Source organism: Thamnophis sirtalis, unplaced genomic scaffold, assembly GCF_051295495.1.
Source record: "Thamnophis sirtalis isolate CommonGarterSnake01/CBP01778 unplaced genomic scaffold, rThaSir2_p1.2 scaffold_7, whole genome shotgun sequence".
NCBI classification, from domain to species: Eukaryota; Metazoa; Chordata; class Lepidosauria; order Squamata; family Natricidae; genus Thamnophis; species Thamnophis sirtalis.
Genome location: NW_028261387.1, coordinates 49,888,489 through 49,907,579, shown reverse-complemented (window position 1 = coordinate 49,907,579; position 19,091 = coordinate 49,888,489). Strand labels below are relative to the sequence as shown.

Genomic DNA, 19,091 nt, shown 5'->3' with positions numbered 1-19,091 from the left:
CTTAATTTTAGCCCAATGTTGGAAGGATTTAATGTCATTGTTTGTAAACTCGAACAAGATGCTATTATGAAAAGTGTTACCTTATATGCAAGAAAGAACCAATAGTAGAAATCCAGGATGATGCTTAGAAAACGGAATAGGCGAATAATAATAATAAAAAAGAACTCCAAAGGCTATGAATTTTCTGAGAACAGCTCAAATTTAAGGCGGGAACTCTCTGAACTACAATTCCCAGCGATCCACGCAAGAGGGGCGGAGCCAGAAATGGTTGAGTGCTGCCCTCTTTTGGGTATGCCTAGGAAGTTGAGAAACGAGAAGGTGACAGTAAATGAGGGGGACAGAGAGCTGACAATTAGGGGTCCCGGGACGGCGGCGAAAGTTGTAGAAGGAAACTTCTGCAACAGGTGGACTACTTGCTGCCAAGAGGAGCGGTCCAAGGGGAGCCGAGCAGCAGACGAGACCAAAACTTAAGTGAGTTGGCGAAGCGGCTTGGCGGTAGCGGCGGGCTTACTTTTTCTCCCTTAAGAGATTTCAGCGGTTTCCTGACCTTCACGGCAGGGTGAGTAAGGAGGGTGGGAAACATTTCAGACGGGCCGGGCAGAAAGGCTGAACACTTTGCAGTGCCTCTAGCCGGTGTTAACCGGGGCCGGCAAAAGTAACAGTAACCCTTGCCGCCGCTGTCTCTACCCCCCCCCCCCACATCCGCTGGTTGGGGCGGCAGCGATGGGTCCGGCGCCTGGTTTGACCCGAAAGCCAGCAGGTGCAAGAGGGCGAAGGGAAAGAGGATGCAGCGTAGGGGGCAAAACCTCAAGCGGTTCCCGAGAGTCGGGGGAAACGGCGGGGGGGGGGGGAACGGCGGACGAACCAGCGGACTAGGCGGAAAGCCTCGAACTCGGCGGGGCGTCCCCTGCTTCGCCTCTGGTGAGCGGCTCCCGAGCAACTTCAGGGAGGGCCGATAGACCCGGAGCTTGGAGTCCTACCACTCAGCACTTGGGGTCACGCGTGGCGACAGGGAGTCGGGGTGGATGGGTGGGAAGGAAACCCGGGAAAGAAAGTTCCTTGGACCTCCCTCCTCTCCGTTTCCCCCCCCCCCTTCCCCCAGGCGGCGAGAGTTGCACTTCCGAGCCGGTGGCAGAGCCGCAGAGCAATTGAGGAGGAGGGAAAAGCCGAGAGCGGCTGACTTCGCCCGCTGCCAGGCGGCGGAGGCGGAGAAGGGTGGGCGCTCAAATAAGAGAAAGGAGGAAGCGGGGCTTGGAGGTGGGGCTGGCCCGCCTCGCCTTCTCCGCAGCGCCGCCAGGAGATTACAGGGATCCAAGGAAGCTTTACATAACTGTTACTTCAGAAAGTGGGGAATTTCGGCGGAGGCTACCGAAGTTCCGGTAGTTTTGCTCTAGCCGGCAGGAATAGGAGGATTCCTGCCTCGATTCCCCCCTGGGCTTCGTCCCGTTCGCTGCCTTCAAGAGACGAATCCCGAAAAGAGGCGAATTTATTTCTTTCGGCTTGTGAAACGGAAGTTCCCGAGGAGAAGTGCTGGAAGGCTTCTCGTTAGCGATAATTGACGTTTATTATTGTCCTGACAAAGTCTCGGGGAGTTCCCACGTGCTTTAGAGGTGTGAAAAAAAAAATGCCGGCCTCGTCATCCAGCGCCCGGCCTGCCTCAGGCGCTCTTGGATAGTTAGGGCTGTTTTAGGTGTAATTGCCTCGTGCTGGGGAAGCTCTACCATGTGCCCTGCTCCCCAAACCTGCCGATGAGTAAACAGAATATAAGTCTTTCCTAGTGTGGGAAGGAAGGTCCCAGTTTCTCTTGCAGACACCCGCTTTAGTGCTTTCTAGCAATGGTGGTTGTACTGGAAATGTAGCTGCTTGGAGGTTTTGTTTTCCAAGGGAGTTTACAAATTTGTACAAGGGAGGGGGAAAAAATGACTGGGCGGCAAACTTCTATCAGAACTTTATTGTATCAAAAATATCCTGGCAGATCAAAGTTAAGATCTAGGAATCGCATACTTGGGCTGCAAAAAAGATGTGATCATCATCACTAGTAGCCAAAAAAAAAAGTATCTTAGAACATTATTGCCATCTTCTAGTTTACTGTATTTATGCAGCTCTGATGCAATATATTTATTAAAAGCGTTTCCATGAACTTTCTAATAGCAGTAAATTTAATGAAGGTGTGAATGTATTTATAGCTTTGGTGCTAATATAAGTTGTAATTTATTGCTGCTGCAGTGCTTTAATGCTCTGCATAATCCTTAGATTTCTGAGAAGTACTGTACTCAGAATATTTTGTTAATGCCTGTTACTTTGAGGCTTGCACATTTTTTCTTAATGAACATAGGGGGGGGGGGGGGGAAGAAACCCTGAACAGATGGTAGCTCTGTGGACGCATTTTACTGTTGGTTGTGCTTTTAATTTCCTCTACCATATTTGTTTAACTTCATGCATGGCTACTTCCACCACCCGTATGGGGGCTGGAAAGACAGGTCTCTGCCTGATTTTTCTTGAGTCTATTGCTTTCCTTTTCTGTTTACAGATGCTATATATGCAGGTCACACAGTACTGGATAAGCAGATGCAAGTAACATGTCCTTTGGAGAAGAATTAAAACAAAACACGGAGTCCTGAGGATTCCTAGGGCTTGCTACCAAGATATACCACATATACAACCTCCATGGCCATAAAATCATCTGCTGAGGAGTAGCTGGGATTTTATGGCTAGTAGAGGCTAATCTCAAATTGTATCTTCTCAACATATGCATAGTGGGTCTAGTTTCTGTACTTTTGTAAGAAATGTGACTTACAGGTGGGAGAGTTGAGTAATCTTTATGGCCATCATTGACTAGTTTGGACGTGAAACCTCTGCAAAGCTGGGATTTGATTGTTTTGGTCTGTCCCTTGTTGGAGCATCTTCATTCAGAAAATAAAGCTGCTTGGGAGTGTCCATGTAGAGTTTTCTGAGTAGCTGGCAAGACTTACATCTAGGAAACATGCCTGTTTCAGTCTGGATAGCATAGATTTTTGGAATTGGAGGTGTATGTCTCCAGTTCCTATTCTCGCTAGATATATTTTTCATCTTTTACAAACACGGAATGAAAACAAGCTCTCTTAAAAGCTAAGACCTACAGCCTGTTTTGTCCATTGTGTTCTGGGAAATTTTCTAGTGTTGGCTTCTCTGTGTATATTAGAAGTGATAAATGTTTGCCAAGGATGGAGTTTTTTTCAAAGGCAGTTTTAAAAAAAAGTAATTATAAAACTAATTTTTAAAAGTTAAGTTTACATTCAGTGGTGTTAGAAAATAATTGGCAGGAATATGCAAATTCAATGATTTTAAATTTGGGCCACACATTTAATTAAGTCATGGTTTAACTATGGTTTACCGAATCTATCATAGTGGCTGCCATTATGCAGTATGTTGAAAAACTTGCTAAAGTGAACAGACTTCGGAAAATCCCATTCCTTAGTGAAGCTTTGTTGTTGTTAGTTGCAAAGTCGTGTCCGACCCACCCAACCCTTTGGACAACGTTCCTCTAGGCCTTCCTCTCCTCTACCATCCTCTAGAATTAAGCTCACGTCTACTACTTCGGTGACTCCATCCAGCCACCTCGTTCTCTGTCATCCCTTTCTTCTTTTGTCCTCAATCTTTCCCAACATTAGGCTCTTCTCCAGTGAGTCCTTCCTTCTCATTAGGTGGCCAAGGTATTTGAGTTTTATCTTAAGGATCTGGCCTTCTAAAGAGCAGTCAGGGTTGATCTCTTCTAGGTTTGATCGCCTTGCAGTCCAAGGGACTTGCAGGAGTCTTCTCCAGCACCATAGTTCAAAAGCCTTAATTGTTTGGCACTCAGCCTTGCTTATGGTCCAACTTTCATTACAACTTACATTGCAACTGGAAAAACCATAGCCTTGACTATGTGCACTTTTGTTGGCAGGGTAATGTCTTTGCCTTTTAATATGGTGTCTAGATTTGCCATAGCTTTCCTTCCCAGGAGTCTTTTAATTTCTTGGCTTCAGTCCTTATCTGCGGTGATCTTGGAGCCCAGGAAAATAAAATATATCACTCCATTTCTTCCCCATCTATTTGCCAGGAATTGAGAGGTGGAACTGCCAAGTCTGAGCATGGCTCTTGTATTTTTAAAATCCTGTTCAATGTATTAAGCAAAAAGCAGCCAAGCTATATTACTACATAAATTATTAATATTTTAATCATGATTTAACATTGTGTTTATTTAGTAAACTCTGTTTAAACAAACTGTAGCTTGGCATGAAGCTAGCACTGCCCAATTGTTGTACCAAAGAGAAATCCATCTGATGCCCCTGTTATTTTTCCACATTACAGAAAAAGCTGAATGGTTTAAAAACTAAAAAATGGCTTATTTTTCCTCTTACTCACAATGTCTAGATTACCATATTTTTTGGAGTATAAGATGCACAGGAGTATAAAACACACCAAGATTTTGAAGAGGCAAATTTAAAAAAAAGTTTTTACATGCTGTAGACCTCCCAAAAATGGCCTGTTTTTTGTGAAAATGGCTCCTTTTTTGTCAAAAAATGTATGCATAGCCTTTAGGAGGCTTATAGTGTGCTTCTGGGGCTGGGGGGGGGGGCAGAAACGAGCAAAAAATGTCCTGTTTTTTACTCATTTTTGCCCTCCCCACCCCTCAGGAGCACTCTGGAAGCCTCCTAAAGACTATGTATGGCCATTTTTGCAAAGTGGGTGGGGTTTTGGTAGGCTAAAAATGAATACAGATTCAGTGTATGACGAACCCAGATTTTCACCCTCTTTTTTTAGTTGAAAAAAGTACATCTTATATTCTGAAAAATACGGTAAGTGGTGAAAAAAATGTGACCTTTTCTTTGTGACCTTTGGAAGCATATAGTATGAAAAAATGCTAGAGTGAACACACCTTTCATCAGCTTTGCATTTAAGGGCTCCTTAGATCCCCATAGGTAGCTAGGAAGTGTATTCAAGTGAAGCATGAACTGATATGGTATAACAAGTAGATAGATAGCTCATCATCGGTTCTTGCTTGCTCATCAAACTGGAAGGAGCTGTCGGTTTTGCATATGGCACAACATTGAGAGAAAGAGTCAACAGTTAAACACTGAGAAATATATCTCAATTAACTAGAAAATAGCAGAATTAAATGTAACAGAGAGAAATTCAATTTTTTCACTTAGGAAACAGGTTTACCAGAATATGGTACATGGTATTTTGCTTGATAATACAATAGTCCTTTGGGAAAAAATATTGGAATAATTTATTTGCAAACTGAATATAAACCAGCAATATAATATGATTATGGAAGGGACAAATGAAATTTTAGGTTGCATCAGGGGAAGTATAGTTTCCAAATTACAGAACATAATCCCATGATTTTATTTTACTTTGGTGAGATCCCATCTTGAATATTCCGTGCATCTCTGGACCACATACTTTAAAAAATGTTCAGACTGGAACAAGTTCAGAAACAAGCAGTAAGAATGATTAGGAGACAGGAACCAAATCCCATGAAGAGACATTGAAAGAACTGAAGATTCTTAGCTTTGAGAAGACCCATTAGAGGAAATTTGATATACATCTTCAAATGTTTGAAAAAAATGTGGGGTTGGAGTTTTATGGGGGTGGGATTTTGATTAAAGTTGGGTATGGGCCAGTTGCAGAGGTTTGAAAAGGCTGATTTGTTGTGTATTTCTTTGCTAGATTTATATCTCATATTTTTTATGAGTTCAAGCTAGCTTACATAGGGGTCATCCTCCATTATTATTCCCACAGCAGTAAAAGGCTGGGCTAAGAGAGATTGATTGACTTAAAGTAACCCAATGAATTTCCATTGATGAGACAGACTTGAGCCTGGATTTTCACTCCTAATCCAGCACTGTATTCACTACATCACAGTGGCTCTCTTATTATACATATATTGTGGTATGACCAACAAAATGTTGAGTTGCTAAACAATCTGCAGTTAAAAACAGAGTGGGATTTAATTATAGTATTGAAAAAAATGTTTAGAATTAAAGTATTTTCCTCTTTGTCACCAGTAGAAATAGTATTTCTTACATAACTGAAATAAAATGGGACAACTAGTGGAATTTAGAATGGATGCGTGAATATATTCATTATTCTTTATTTGGTGTTATTTCACAACTTGATATTAAACATAGAGACTTTTTAAAAAAATACATATTATTGAACAACCTTGGTATTCTTTTCTGTTGACTTAATGTATATTTATTTATATGTAATATATAAAGGTTACATGATTCATGAGCCACATTTTATGTGACCAAAGCAACTATTCATGCTATCTTGGTATCAAAGAAGAAGTATCTAATTATTACAAGGAGAACAAGAGGAGATGACTTTAAATGTTGACTCACTAAATGATAGGTAATTGGCAGAGTTAATTTGATCTCCCAAAATAAAACTTGCTATTACTTGTGTTAAAGCACTACTGCAATAAGCCCAGGGGTATATTATCCATCCCAGAAGTATTCGCTGTGCCACCAATATAATTTTATGCAACGATTATTCAAATACAGCACAATATTGTCACCACATGCTAGAACTTTGACTCATTCTGTGCCTTATCCTATTATGGCTTGTGAATCCCTCTTTCTTTGGTGCATCAGTTTTTTCATCTTGGTTAACATTCTCTGCCATGGACTAAAATAGTTTTAAAAGAAATTATTGTAGATGTGCACTTATATTAAATTTAATGTTACATTCTATTTTCAGAATTTGGTGGTGAGCCTTGCTTTTTATCTAACCAAAACATCACCCCCTGACTAAAGAAAAATGTTGGCATATTTTCAGAAGCAGATGTTCTCAACAAATAAAAAAGGAAAGATTTAAGCAATAAGTGATGTTGAGGGGCAAGCCTGCCCAATAAGAAGTGAACTTTGCCCATGGACAAGGAATACTGACTGTCTGCTAGGAGAGTGAAAAATGGGAAACAATTGAGTATTTTGGAAGAAAATATTTGGTTAATTTTATGTATTTATTAGACTTTACGTCATTTTAAAATACATTTATGAGGCTTCTCAACTCCAAAAAATTTAGTGCAGTGTGCAAGAATAAAAACAGGAAAGAAAACAACCCAATCAGCAAAAAATGATCAGCCCAGAGGGGAAAACCCCATATTCTTTTAACACTATCATATCCTTGAGCCCCTCCTCCCCATCCAAAGTCTAGGCAAAGAGCCAATTCTTAAGGGCATATCTATAGGACAAAGTATGGAGACCATCCAAACCTTTGGGGAGGGGATATTGTTCCAGAGGGGAGGTGTCATAACAAAACAGATATAAAAAGGAATATTGTTTATTGCCTGTACTGTGGTATTCTGAACCAATTGCAGTTTCTGAGTAGTCTTTAGGGCAGTGCCATGTAGACTACATTGTAAAGTCCATGCACAAAGTATGAGTGACCACGAGTGATCCCAGGAATAGGCTCAAATGGTACACAAGATGAATTTGTGCAAAGCCCCTCTTGGCCACAATTATTTTTTGAGCAGGAGCTGAAAGTACAGGAGGACTCCCAGATTATGCACCATTTCCAAGTGGAGAAGTTCAATCTCACCCAAAACTAAAGGTCAAGGGCTCCAGATCCAAGTGCCCCAACACAGCAGCTGCACTGGCTACCTGTTGGTCTCCGGGTGCGCTTCAGGGTACTGATGACCACCTTTAAAGCACTCCATGGTAGTGGATCTGGGTACTTGAGAGACCGCCTTCTGCCGATCACCTCCCTACGACCAATTAGATCGCACAGACTGGGCCTCCTCCGAATCCCATCTGCCAGTCAATGCCGACTGGCGACCACACGGAGGAGAGCCTTTTCTGTTGCAGCTCCGACCCTGTGGAACGATCTCCCCGTTGAGATCCGTACCCTCACCACCATCCAGACCTTCCGCGCAGCCCTCAAGATCTGGCTCTCCCAGCAGGCCTGGGGATAGGTTTCCAATTCACCCGCCCGAGTGTTTGATTGCTGAACGAAAGTTGTGTTTTTACTATTTTTCTTTGTTCACATTTTGTTTTGTTTTTTTGACACTGCACCCCCCTCCCTTGTGGTTGTAAGTCGCCCTGAGTCCCCTCAGGGAAAAGGGCGGCCTATAAATCCCAATAAACTCATAAACTCATAAACTCAGTCTTGCTAAGGTTGAGCCTGAGTCTGCCCCCTCCTCCTATTTATGCTTCAGCAATCTCCAGGCATTGGGACAAGACTTTGGGGACATCACTTGGTCAATTTGGGATTGAAATATATACCGTAGCTAGCTATCATCACAGTACTGTACCAGTTGACAGATGACCACACCCGGTGATCTCATGTAGATGTTAAAAGGAGGTTTAAAAACATTAAACATTCTGGTACCTTATAGATCAGGGGCTTTGGGTTTGATCTTTCCTTCTTGTCAGTACTGACTGCAAAAACAAAGGAGGAGAAAAGAACAGGGCAGAATACTCTCGTCAGACTAGTAGACAATCCAGAAGGAATAATAGTAGTAATAATAAATTCCTTGTGGTAAGGAAAACATTACACAGTCGATTTGAGGGAAAAGTGAATAAAGAGATAAAAATAACATTTGGCATACAATTTGGAACATTAAAAAAAGAAACAGAAGGCTCAATTTTTGGCTGCTCAGGAGCAAGCTATTCAAACTAATGCAATCAAGGGCAGAATGGAAAAATCAAATGATTCAAAATACAGATTGTACAAAGAGGCAGAAGAAACAATAGATCACACTCTGGAACATCTGTAAAAATTACAATGTGTCAGTAAATGAAAAATTGGTGCGAAATAGAGTTGAAAATGAGCAGGTTTGTTTGTTTGACTTGTATGCCGCCCATCTCTGCTAGAGGTTTACAAACATTAAAAGACAGAACATCTAAACAATAAATAATAAATTGTGGGATTTCCAAATATAAACTGATAAGTAAGACCTACCAGATTTAACTGAAAAGAATAAAGTGCAGATCATTGATGTAGTAATATCAGGGGATCATAGACTGAAGAGAAAGAAGACCAGAAAGTATCAAGTATCCACACTGGGATATTTTGATGCAGCCTCACTTGTACCTTTCATTCCATAAATTCACCGTGCCATAAAACACACCAAATTGTTGGAGAATATCCTTTCTATTTTGTGAAACTCTTTCCATTGTTTCACTGTGAATGTTGCTTTTAAAAAAATCTGTTGTGTATTCCTGATACGTGCAAATATTTGCCTTCCACTTTCAATATATGGATATTGAGATACTTTCCGAATGACACTGGATGGCCCAAATCCAGGAATTCTTATCTGCAGGAAGCTGTAGGAGGGTGCAAATGTAATTTTATTTTCCCCTTTCTTTCCATGCATCCATAGTTATATCTTAATGTGTTATATGATACTTAAAAAACAGACTGGTTTCATTCTGCAGTGTAGATTTGTTAAATAAATTGTTCTTTGGAAATAAAAAAGATACTCAAATGTTTTGATTTCCTTCCCAGAACCCAGAATGATTAGTATTTATATGTGAACAATATTCTTGGCTACATTTACTAAAACTTTCTTTTAAAAAATCAAATTTTTAATGATCATTTGTAATATAAATTAGTACCAAAGTGGAAAACAGATGATTTCAAGGGGGGGGGACCTTGATTTTCTAATAAATACTCCCTCTTGTCATAATTTCTCTACTATCAACAAAATTACCAAGTGTTGATAATTATTATTTTAGTACTTGACAACTAGCAATTTCCTTCAGACTTGTGACTCTATGTGGTTTTGATCTCACTTTTGAACTTTGTGACATCATTCAATCAAAAAATGTACAGTATATGTACAAACCAACTGGTCTATATGCCATGTGAAAATATGCTTCCATTGTCTAGATTCACACAGCTCACTAAGCCATAAATCAGGTTTACAAATCACATCACTGTGTTCACAAGTGGAGCAAATCAATTTAAGGATGCACAATTTAAGGAAAAGGCGGTCCAGGATTGTTGTAATCCTGTAACGTTGATATTGTAGCAGGATTTCTTTCTACAGAATCCTTTTAAAGTACAATATCTGGTCAAGGACTAGAATGGCAATTGTCTCTCGCCACTCAGATTGTACAAACTTTAGAATTTTTTAGTGCTGAGCAGGCTTTGGTGAAGCCTAATGATTTTTGTTCGTTGCTTTAATGGCATTAGCTGAGTTTTCCAGAGTTGCCTAGCAGCTGTATAGTGCATTTGGCACAAAGCCTACTGGGTGAACGGCTGACCGAGACATGGACATCATGTTTTAGAGTAATTGACTTTAAGCTCTCTTTTAGATTGGATAGACAAGCTTTTTCTCCGGCAAAGCTTTGAACTGTTTAATGGACATGGTAGTGAGGTTCCACTGACATTAGGTGTGTATTTATTGATTTTATGCGATTTGACACTGCGCCTTTCGAAAGTGACTTTGGATGGCTCAAAGTGTATTTCCTCTGTGTGTATGTAGATGGTTCAAAATCCAGGATATTATAGTAGCGATTTCTTATGATTCAGGTTTCTCAGCAGATTTTCCATCTGTTTATTGATAAACTATCAAAAGTCTTGTTTGCAGAATTAAGGTAACATGGGAGTTTTTGCAGATATTTATCTTGAGAAAGGGACATATGCTTTCTCTTAGAGCAAATTATTTTAAGGTGTTTTAATTAGCAAAAGGATATACTTTCTTAGATCCTACAGGGCTCGTCTATGAAATTGTCTATGAAAAGCCTCCTTTTATAGAAGATCTGTATTTTGCACTATTGAAGGAGGACTGATAAGGTATCTGCAGACCCCAAATCCTGGGAATAAACTATTTCAACTCCTCCCCTTGGGACAGTGCTATAAGCCTTTGCGGGCCAAAACAACTAGACACCCGACAGTTCCCGCCCCCAGACTCTCTCTCTGCTAAATACCTAATTCTTGAAGTACTGTCTAGGTGTATTATTCAAGTAGTATGGCTGTAGCATTATTATTTATCCTTCTGACTCCGATGATGATGATGATGATGATGATGATGTTGTTATTGTTGTTGTTGTTGTTAATCTTTGGTGAGATTCACAGCCTTTGGGGCTCGTTGGTAACTCAACAGCTCGAATCCTAACCAAGGACCTAGGAACTGTTAAGGTAACATCGGAGGATATAAGCTGTCCCAGGTAGGGTGGTTTTTTGTAGAGTCAGAATGTTCAAGTCCGATAAATTTAGAATTTCCAAATAGCGAAGTAGCTCTTTAGGTATTGCTCCAAGGGCTCCAATTACAATCGGGACAACACTTGATTGCTTTTTCCACAGTCACTCAACTTTAATTTGCAAGTCCCGGTACTTTGTGATTTTTTCTTGCTGTTTATCTTCAATTCGTGCATCTCCAGATATTGCAATGTCAACGAACCATACTTTTTTCTTTTCAACTATTGTTATGTCAGGTGTGTTGTGGGCCAAGTGCCTGTCAATCTGAATTCTGAAGTCCCACAAGATCTTGATTTTCTCATTCTCTAAAATCTTCTGAACCTAATGTTCCCAGTGGTTTTTGCTGTACTCAAATCCAAACTTTTGGCACAATTTCCAGTGAATGATCTTAGCAATGCGGTCATGGCGTTGTAGGTAGTCAGTTTGTGAAATTTTACTGCATCCACTGATCAAGTGGTCGACTGTCTCATCTTTCTCATTACAGAGGCTACATTTGCTGTTGGTGGTAACATGTTGAATTTTTGCCTTCATGCAGTTTGTTCTTGAGCTGCCAAAATAAAGCCTTCTGTTTCTTTTTTCTGTGCTCCTGATCTTAACCAGTTCCAAGTTAGCTTTTGGTCAGCTTTGCCTTCAATACTTTTCAAGTATTGGCTATGCATAGCTTTGTTTTTCCAATTTTCAGCTCGCTTCTCAATTACTTCTTTCTTATATTAAGCTTTTGACTTAGTTTTCTTTAAAAGGCCTCCTTTATTTACTTCCTTAATCAGTGGTTCTTCACTTTTCTGGATGTAATCATTCAAGCTGTGTTTTTCTTCTTCCACAGTCTGTTTTACTTGTAGGAGTCCTCGACCACCCTCTTGGTAGATATAATCAGTCAACATCACTTTTAGGGTGCAAAGCATGATTCATTGTCATAAGCTTCCTTGTTTTTCTGTCCAAATTGTCCAACTCCATCTGGGTCCAGTCAATTATTCCTGCAGAGTATCGAATCACAGGTATAGCACAGGTATTTTTGGCTTTTATGATGTTTCCTCCATTCAATTTGGACTGTAATATCTTGCAAATTCATCGAATGTACTTGGCTGAAGTTAATTCCTTGGCTTTATTATGCATTAAGTCAGAGGCCTCTAAAATCCCCAAGTACTTGTAGCCTTCTTCTGGTTTTAGTGCCTTTATCATTTCTTCATTCTCAAGTTCTATTCCATCATCTTCTATGACCTTGCCTGCTTTGGTTGCCATTGTTACACATTTGTCAATTCCAAACTGCATACCAATGTCTTGGCTAAATTCTTTTGTGCTTTCAATTAATAAATTCAGTTCAGCTTTTGTTTTACCAAACAGCTTCAAATCATCCATGTACACCAAGTGCGAGATTTTCAGTCCTTTCTTTGCAAGTTCGTATCCATAGTTCATCTTCTTCCAAATGATTGTCAGTGGTAGCATTGAGAGTATAAAAAGTAGAGGTGAAAGGGAATCACCCTGGAAAATGCCTCGTTTAATTTCAACTTTACCCAGTACTTCTTCATTAGCTATAAGCTTCGTTTTCCAGAGATTCATTGCAGTTTCCATGAATTTTTGTATGTTGCTGCTGATGCCAAAGATTTTCAGGCATTTCTTGATCCAGCTATGGGGAACTGAATCAAATGCTTTCTTATAGTCTATCCAAGCCATGAACAGGTTGGTTTGTCTTTTCTTTGAATTCTTTAGGATTAGTTTGTCCATCAGCATTTGGTCCTTTGTTCCTCTTGAATTTTTGCAGCATCCTTTCTGTTCTACAGGAAGCAAGTTATTTCTTTCCAAGTATCCATAAATTTGGTTTGCAATGATACCAGTAAGGAGCTTGTATGTTGTTGGCAAACAGATGATTGGCCTATAGTTTCCAGGATCCTTTCCTTTTTCTTTATCTTTTTAGATCAAAGATGTCCTTCCAGTTGTCACCCATTCATCATTTTCAGGTGTTTTTAAGATCTGGTTCATTTGGGCTGCCAATCTTTTGTGCACACTTGTAAGTGCCTTTAACCAGAAGCCATGTAACTCATCTGGTCCAGGTGCACTCCAGTTCTTCACATTTCTTGACTGTCTTTGCACCATTTCTTTTGTTATTTTCACATCTTCCATTTTATGCACTTTAATAGAATCCTCAATCTGTTTGATCCATTTTGCATTTCTGTTGTGCTTCTTGTTGTTTTTCTACAAATTCTTCCAGAATTTCAAAGCTTTCTCTTTATCAGGCTTTTCATTTGTTGTTACTCCATCTCCACTTTCTAAGCTCTTATAAAACTGGTGCTGATTTGCTCTGAACTGTGAGTTTTCCTTGAATTGAGTTACTCGGTTTTCATATCTTTTAATCTTTTCAACAATGGCAACAACCCTCTGCTTCAGCTCTTCAATTACTATCACAATCTCTTTATTCTCCAAATTGTAACTTGCTTCCAGGCTGCTTTTCACCTGCTTGTTCTTTAGCTGACCTTGCCTTAGGTTCTTCAAGTTGCTAAAGTCTCCACGAAATTTTTTGATCTTCAATTCCAACCAAATTTTCCATTTAGGCTTCCTTTTCTTGCCTCTTTGGTTCTTTTGTATTTTCAAACCCAATTCTTGGTGGTTATGAAGGCTGCTGCATACATCAGCTGGTTTGTTTCAGCTAATGGTTTGAATGGTTTGCACAGCCTCATTGACCTTTTTTAGTACATTTCTCAATTCTTTTCAGTTCACTTGGTTCAGCTTTGGCAAACGTGTTCTTTCAGCATCTTCCCTTTGATGCTTTATTTTCTCAGCTAATTGAGCAATATCTGTTGGTGTTTGTTCTTCAGTGCTTCCTTGTTCTTTATCTTCATCCATTTCAGCATCTTCTTCCTCCCTTTCTTCCTCAGTTTGCTTTTGAGTCTGCAAATCATTCTTGATGTTACTCTTCTTTGTTGGTATACTTAGACCATTAGTTGCTTTCTCTTCGATTCCTATTAATTCTGCTGTAGTGAAAATTTTTTGGCTTAGAATTACATGTCGTTGGTCCATTAGCCTTTGTTCACTGATATTACAGCCCGTGTGGTTTACGTTCCAAATATGATACATTTGTTTTTGAAATCCACGTTTTGCTGGCTCAGACTGATAGTAAGCTTTCATAATAGAGATGTTTTCTTCCCTAGTAAAGATTTTTCGCTTTTTCACTTTTTCTTCCAGTAGCTTGTCAGCTCCATGCCCTGGTTGCCTAGCAGAGGGAGCTGAGCCTTGTAGCTCATTTTGCGCAGAATGCCCAGGAGCCATAGCATTCAACGGAACCCTTGTTAATCCGGGCAATGGTTCAGCTGGCATAAATTTCATTTTTGAAATTTGTCTGGCCCTTCACCTGGCCCTTCACCTAAGACCTGTCTGATATGGTTGTAGCTGTTCAGCATATCCCTTAGGATCATTAGAGCACACAAGCCCCACCACCATGACAAGGTAAAGCTCCTCAGAGGGGATTATTATTATTATTATTATTATTATCATCATCATCATCATCATCATCATCATCATCATCATCATTATTCTATTGCTTTGCATGCACACTGAGAGCTTCTGCACTGAAGCCAAATTACTTCTGTATCTAATCACTCTTGGCCAAATGAAGTATTCTATATTCTAATATATTCTACTATTCTATATATAATGATGAAAAAGAGATAAACCTTTCTGGCTAATAGCATGCTTGGTTTCTAATCTGAACAAAATGCAAGAAGAGAAGTAGATTCATTTAGTGATGGCTTGAAGTTATGACCTCACTGAAAAAAGTAACTTGCAACTGATCTTTGCACTTACACCTGTCACAACATCCTTGCAGTCATGAGATCAAAATTCAGGCACTTGGCAACCAGCATATGTGTGCAACAGTTGTATCATCTGGAGTGGTGGTGGTGGTAGGGGTCATGTGATTGTCATTTGTAACTTTCCCAGCTGGCTTTAGACAAGTAAAGACAATGGGGGGGGGGGAACAAGATAACACTTATGTCATAAGCCATAAAATTGGTTGCAACTGGCTTAATGACTGTCTTGTTTAATGTTGGTCCTCCCAGGTAAACCAGACAGAAACACTGCTAGATGAGCTGATTTCACTTTATTGTAAGCCTACATTAACAGAATCTTTCAGGTCTGAAGGTACGAATTTCCCAACCTTACTTTTAATTGCTTGATCAATTAGAGCAGAACATTCCTAAGTTTCTTTCTCCGGCCATTAAACCACTGGGAAACACTCCCCCCCTCTCTTGTCTGATTGTTTCCTAGGCAGCATCTCTTCTCCTCATTCTCCAAGGTCATCCACCCATTCCATTACACTGACAGACGGAAATTCCAATTTAACATATATTGTTATAAAACAGAATGCTTCCACGCATTTCGGCAGCCCATTTCTGATGAACTATCAAATTAACAACTGCTGCCAACAGATTAACAACAGATTTTAACAAATGGGTTACTTCTCCTTACAATACAATGAAAGAAGATGGGAAAGTAGATCACTTACCTTCCTGCTAATATGCAAAAGGAAAACTTACGGAACTCTTACATGTGAGGTAATCTGTAGAATCAAAATTGGGACAATGGGGCAAACCCAAGAGAGCCTTTGGTTTGCCCCATTGAGGAAATAATCATCTCATTTTCTTATGATGCTGTATTGTAGAGGTATACCATTTTAAATGAAAAGTGTATTGTATTTTAAAGAGGAAGGTGATGGCTATATTTTCCATACATCAATTGAGAGACAGTTTGGTGTAATAGTGAAAGACATTAGTCCGGAAACTGTAAGCACTTAAGAAAGGAAAAAGATGATTAATAAAAGCCAGCATATAATAGTCACAAATAGGTTATGCCAGACAAATTTTACTGCTTTTGGAGAGGACATTTACTAAATTAGAAGCCCAAGGGAATTCTGTGGGTACAGTGCGCTTTGACTTTGGTAAGACATTTGATAAAACTGGCCATAACCTCCTTCTGGGTAAAATGGGACAAATGCAGTTAGTTGAACATCTGTAGCCAGCACTTGGTCCTTAATATCTAGAAGGAAGGAGTTATATAGTAGGGTTCTTTGAGGTTTTGTCTTGGGCCCAGAATGCCAAGATTTTCATAAATGTCTTGAATAGGAGGATGCTCATTGAATTTGCAGGCAACACAAAACTTGGGGGATTCTAAAACTTCAGAAGATAGACTCAAGATTCAAAAGAATCTTGATAGACTTTAACATTTGGCCCTATTCTACAATATGCAGGTCAGTAATGAAAAATGTAAAGGTAAGGAAAGTCAGATGCAAGTGCATGAAATATGGCGCACTTGGCTTAGCAACAGTACTTATGATAAGGATTTAGTGTCCTGATGGAACACAGATTAAGCAGGAACTACAGCATACTGCAAGTGTAATCTTGCCGTGTTACCAGGCAATGCAAGCTTAAGCTTTATCAATAGAGATATATTGAGAAGTGATAGTTCTGTGTTGCACAGGTTCATCCAATTCCAGTTGCCATAGTTCAAGAAGAATGCTGAAGAAGAGTGGAGAAAGAGTGCAGAAAATAGCAGCAAAGATAATGAGAATCTCGGAAGAACAGTTAAAGGAACAGGGCACACATAACTTAAAAAAATAAAATAAAAGGAGAGACATGATAGTGGCCTTCCGAATCAATGAGTGGAAGCTTTACCAAACTCAAAATAAGGAAGAAGTTTTTGGCTGTTTGAACAATTTGTGAAAACTTCCTGTTTCCTAGAGATATGGGTGATCCATTACTTGAGATTTGCTGAAGTCCTGAAAGTTTGTTCCAACACTATGATTCTGTGATTTCAGATGACAGAGCCTCAAGCTATGATTCTGTATACTAAGCTAGGGCTTAAGCATAATTCATATTTGATATGATTCCTGATATGTATGGAAAGTATGCTATTTCCATAGACATTGTTGAAAAAGTAAGGATTTGTTTAATGTACTACATTGTTCTACCCTAATTTTGTGCAGGGAAAAATCAAAAGAATCATTTCCCTAAATTCTCCAGTGATAGGATGAACTGTTCAACAATTCATTGGCCAATCAGTAAACAGGTTTTGTTCATATGTGTGCTTATTTAACTTAACATATTTTTTATTTATTCTGTCACTACTGCAAATGGCAGCAACAGAAAACTCACTGGCATATTGTGAAGAATAAAAAATGGAAACCAACTCCTTAGGTATTGCAATTTTTGTGGGTCACAGAAGGAAGTGATGAAAAGGACAGAATAATAGCAGTAGACTTATATACCGCTTCATAGGCCTTCCAGGCCTCTCTAAGCGGTTTACAGAGAGTCAGCATATTGCCCCCAACAATCTGGGTCCTCATTTTACCCACCTCGGAAGGATGGAAGGCTGAGTCAACCCTGAGCCGATGGGATTTGAACCGCTGACCTGCTGATCTAGCAGTAGCCTGCAGTGCTGCATTTAACCACTGCGCCACCTTGGCTCATAGAATAATAGCAATAAATCTTTTTATTTGTATATTATATCTCACAGTACAAGGTTAGGCCCTGAGCGGAAGCATTTTCTCATTACATGTATGCTTTTACATTCAACTCAGATGATTGAAGGGGAAACAGATGGACTGAAAAGGGAAATACCCTGTGTATCAGGCCAGCAGATAGTGAGATAGAGAATAAGCCACCAACATCCTACTTTGATGTTTCTCTGCTGTCATATTTACAGAATGTCTTCTTTGAAAACAGCTCTTATTTCACTATTAAATGACTGAGAGCACTTTATTATCAGTGTAATGTACTCTCAGTATTCTCTATCAGTTAGCAGCTTGGCTGCTATCATTTTACTAAGTTTCTGAACATTCTTCAACTATAGCCTTATAGAAAGCTCATGTCCTAGAACTTTGTAGGATCCCTCAAACATTGTGGTTTCTGGAAATCTATGCCTTTTCTGGCAACTTAGCATGGATAACTGACTCAGGGGCAGCCACATCTGGTGCTCCAGACATAACTGAGCAAACGAACTACTTGCCATTCTTATTGTTTGGGAAACCATGCACAAATACAAGCCAAAGATTGCTCCCATAATTCCTCTCTCAATGCAATTCTGAAAGTCATGCCAGAACTTTGCTTCCCTACTAATAGTAGATTTATTTGTTTCAATTTAACATCATGTTCATGTTAACTGTTCAAGGGAAATGCCTATATTCTTGGAGTTAGATGCAAAAAGCAGTAATGCTATAAGTCATCCACAGGCTCCTCACCCCTCACTCAAGAACTAGATGACTTCTCACAACTGTTGCATATATCTACAGAAGACAACCTAAATCCCCTTCAAAGGTTTTTACCATCTTGTTTTCCAAGACTTAGGGAATGTTTCAACCCTTCTTTCTAATGTAAAGTTATCTATTTTCCTCAAGGGAGTAATCAGGGAATCATTCCCCCAACTCTCTGTCATAGGAGATAAGATGTTACCTTCTGAGATACCATAGGTTAATGGCTTAAATATTAAACATTACATAAACATTAGCCAGTTTGGTCCAGTGGTTAAGGCACCAGCCTAGAATGCAGGAAATCATGAGTTCAAGTCCTGCCTTAGCCATGAAAGCAAAGCTGGGTGCCAGTTACTCCCTCTCAATCCAATTCAACTCTCAGGTTGTTTTGTGGAGAAAATAGGAGGAGAAAGATGGGTATGTTCCTCGCCTTGAGTTATTTATAAAAATAATAAAGGTAGGGTACAAATTAATTAAATAAAATAATGCACTAATAAGTAAATAAGTAACTGAAAAGGGTCTGATAGGAAGGACGGCAACCCCTAAAAAACAGTGCCTCCTATCCTCAGTCAGAAAGATCCTGTGATTGATAATATTGAAAGGTATTGAGAGACCAAAAAGAATTAGCATGATTTTTGGAGAATTTAGTTCCCACTTTGGTCAACCATTAACACAGCCAAAG

The 19,091-nt window shown here is 39.6% G+C and overlaps 1 protein-coding gene across 2 annotated transcripts in view; it reads left to right on the top strand.

Moving 5' to 3' along the window:
- The first annotated feature begins 302 nt into the window (after positions 1-302).
- TFEB (transcription factor EB) overlaps positions 303-19,091 on the top strand; it is an 85,419-nt gene continuing 66,630 nt past the window's right edge. Inside the window, exon 1 of one of the 2 annotated variants that reach the window (XM_014055882.2) lies at positions 303-471. The gene's annotated coding sequence lies outside the window, so the exon portion shown is untranslated. Of the gene's footprint in view, positions 560-19,091 lie in introns of both variants that reach the window. The other variant, XM_014055881.2, reaches the window with a different exon arrangement.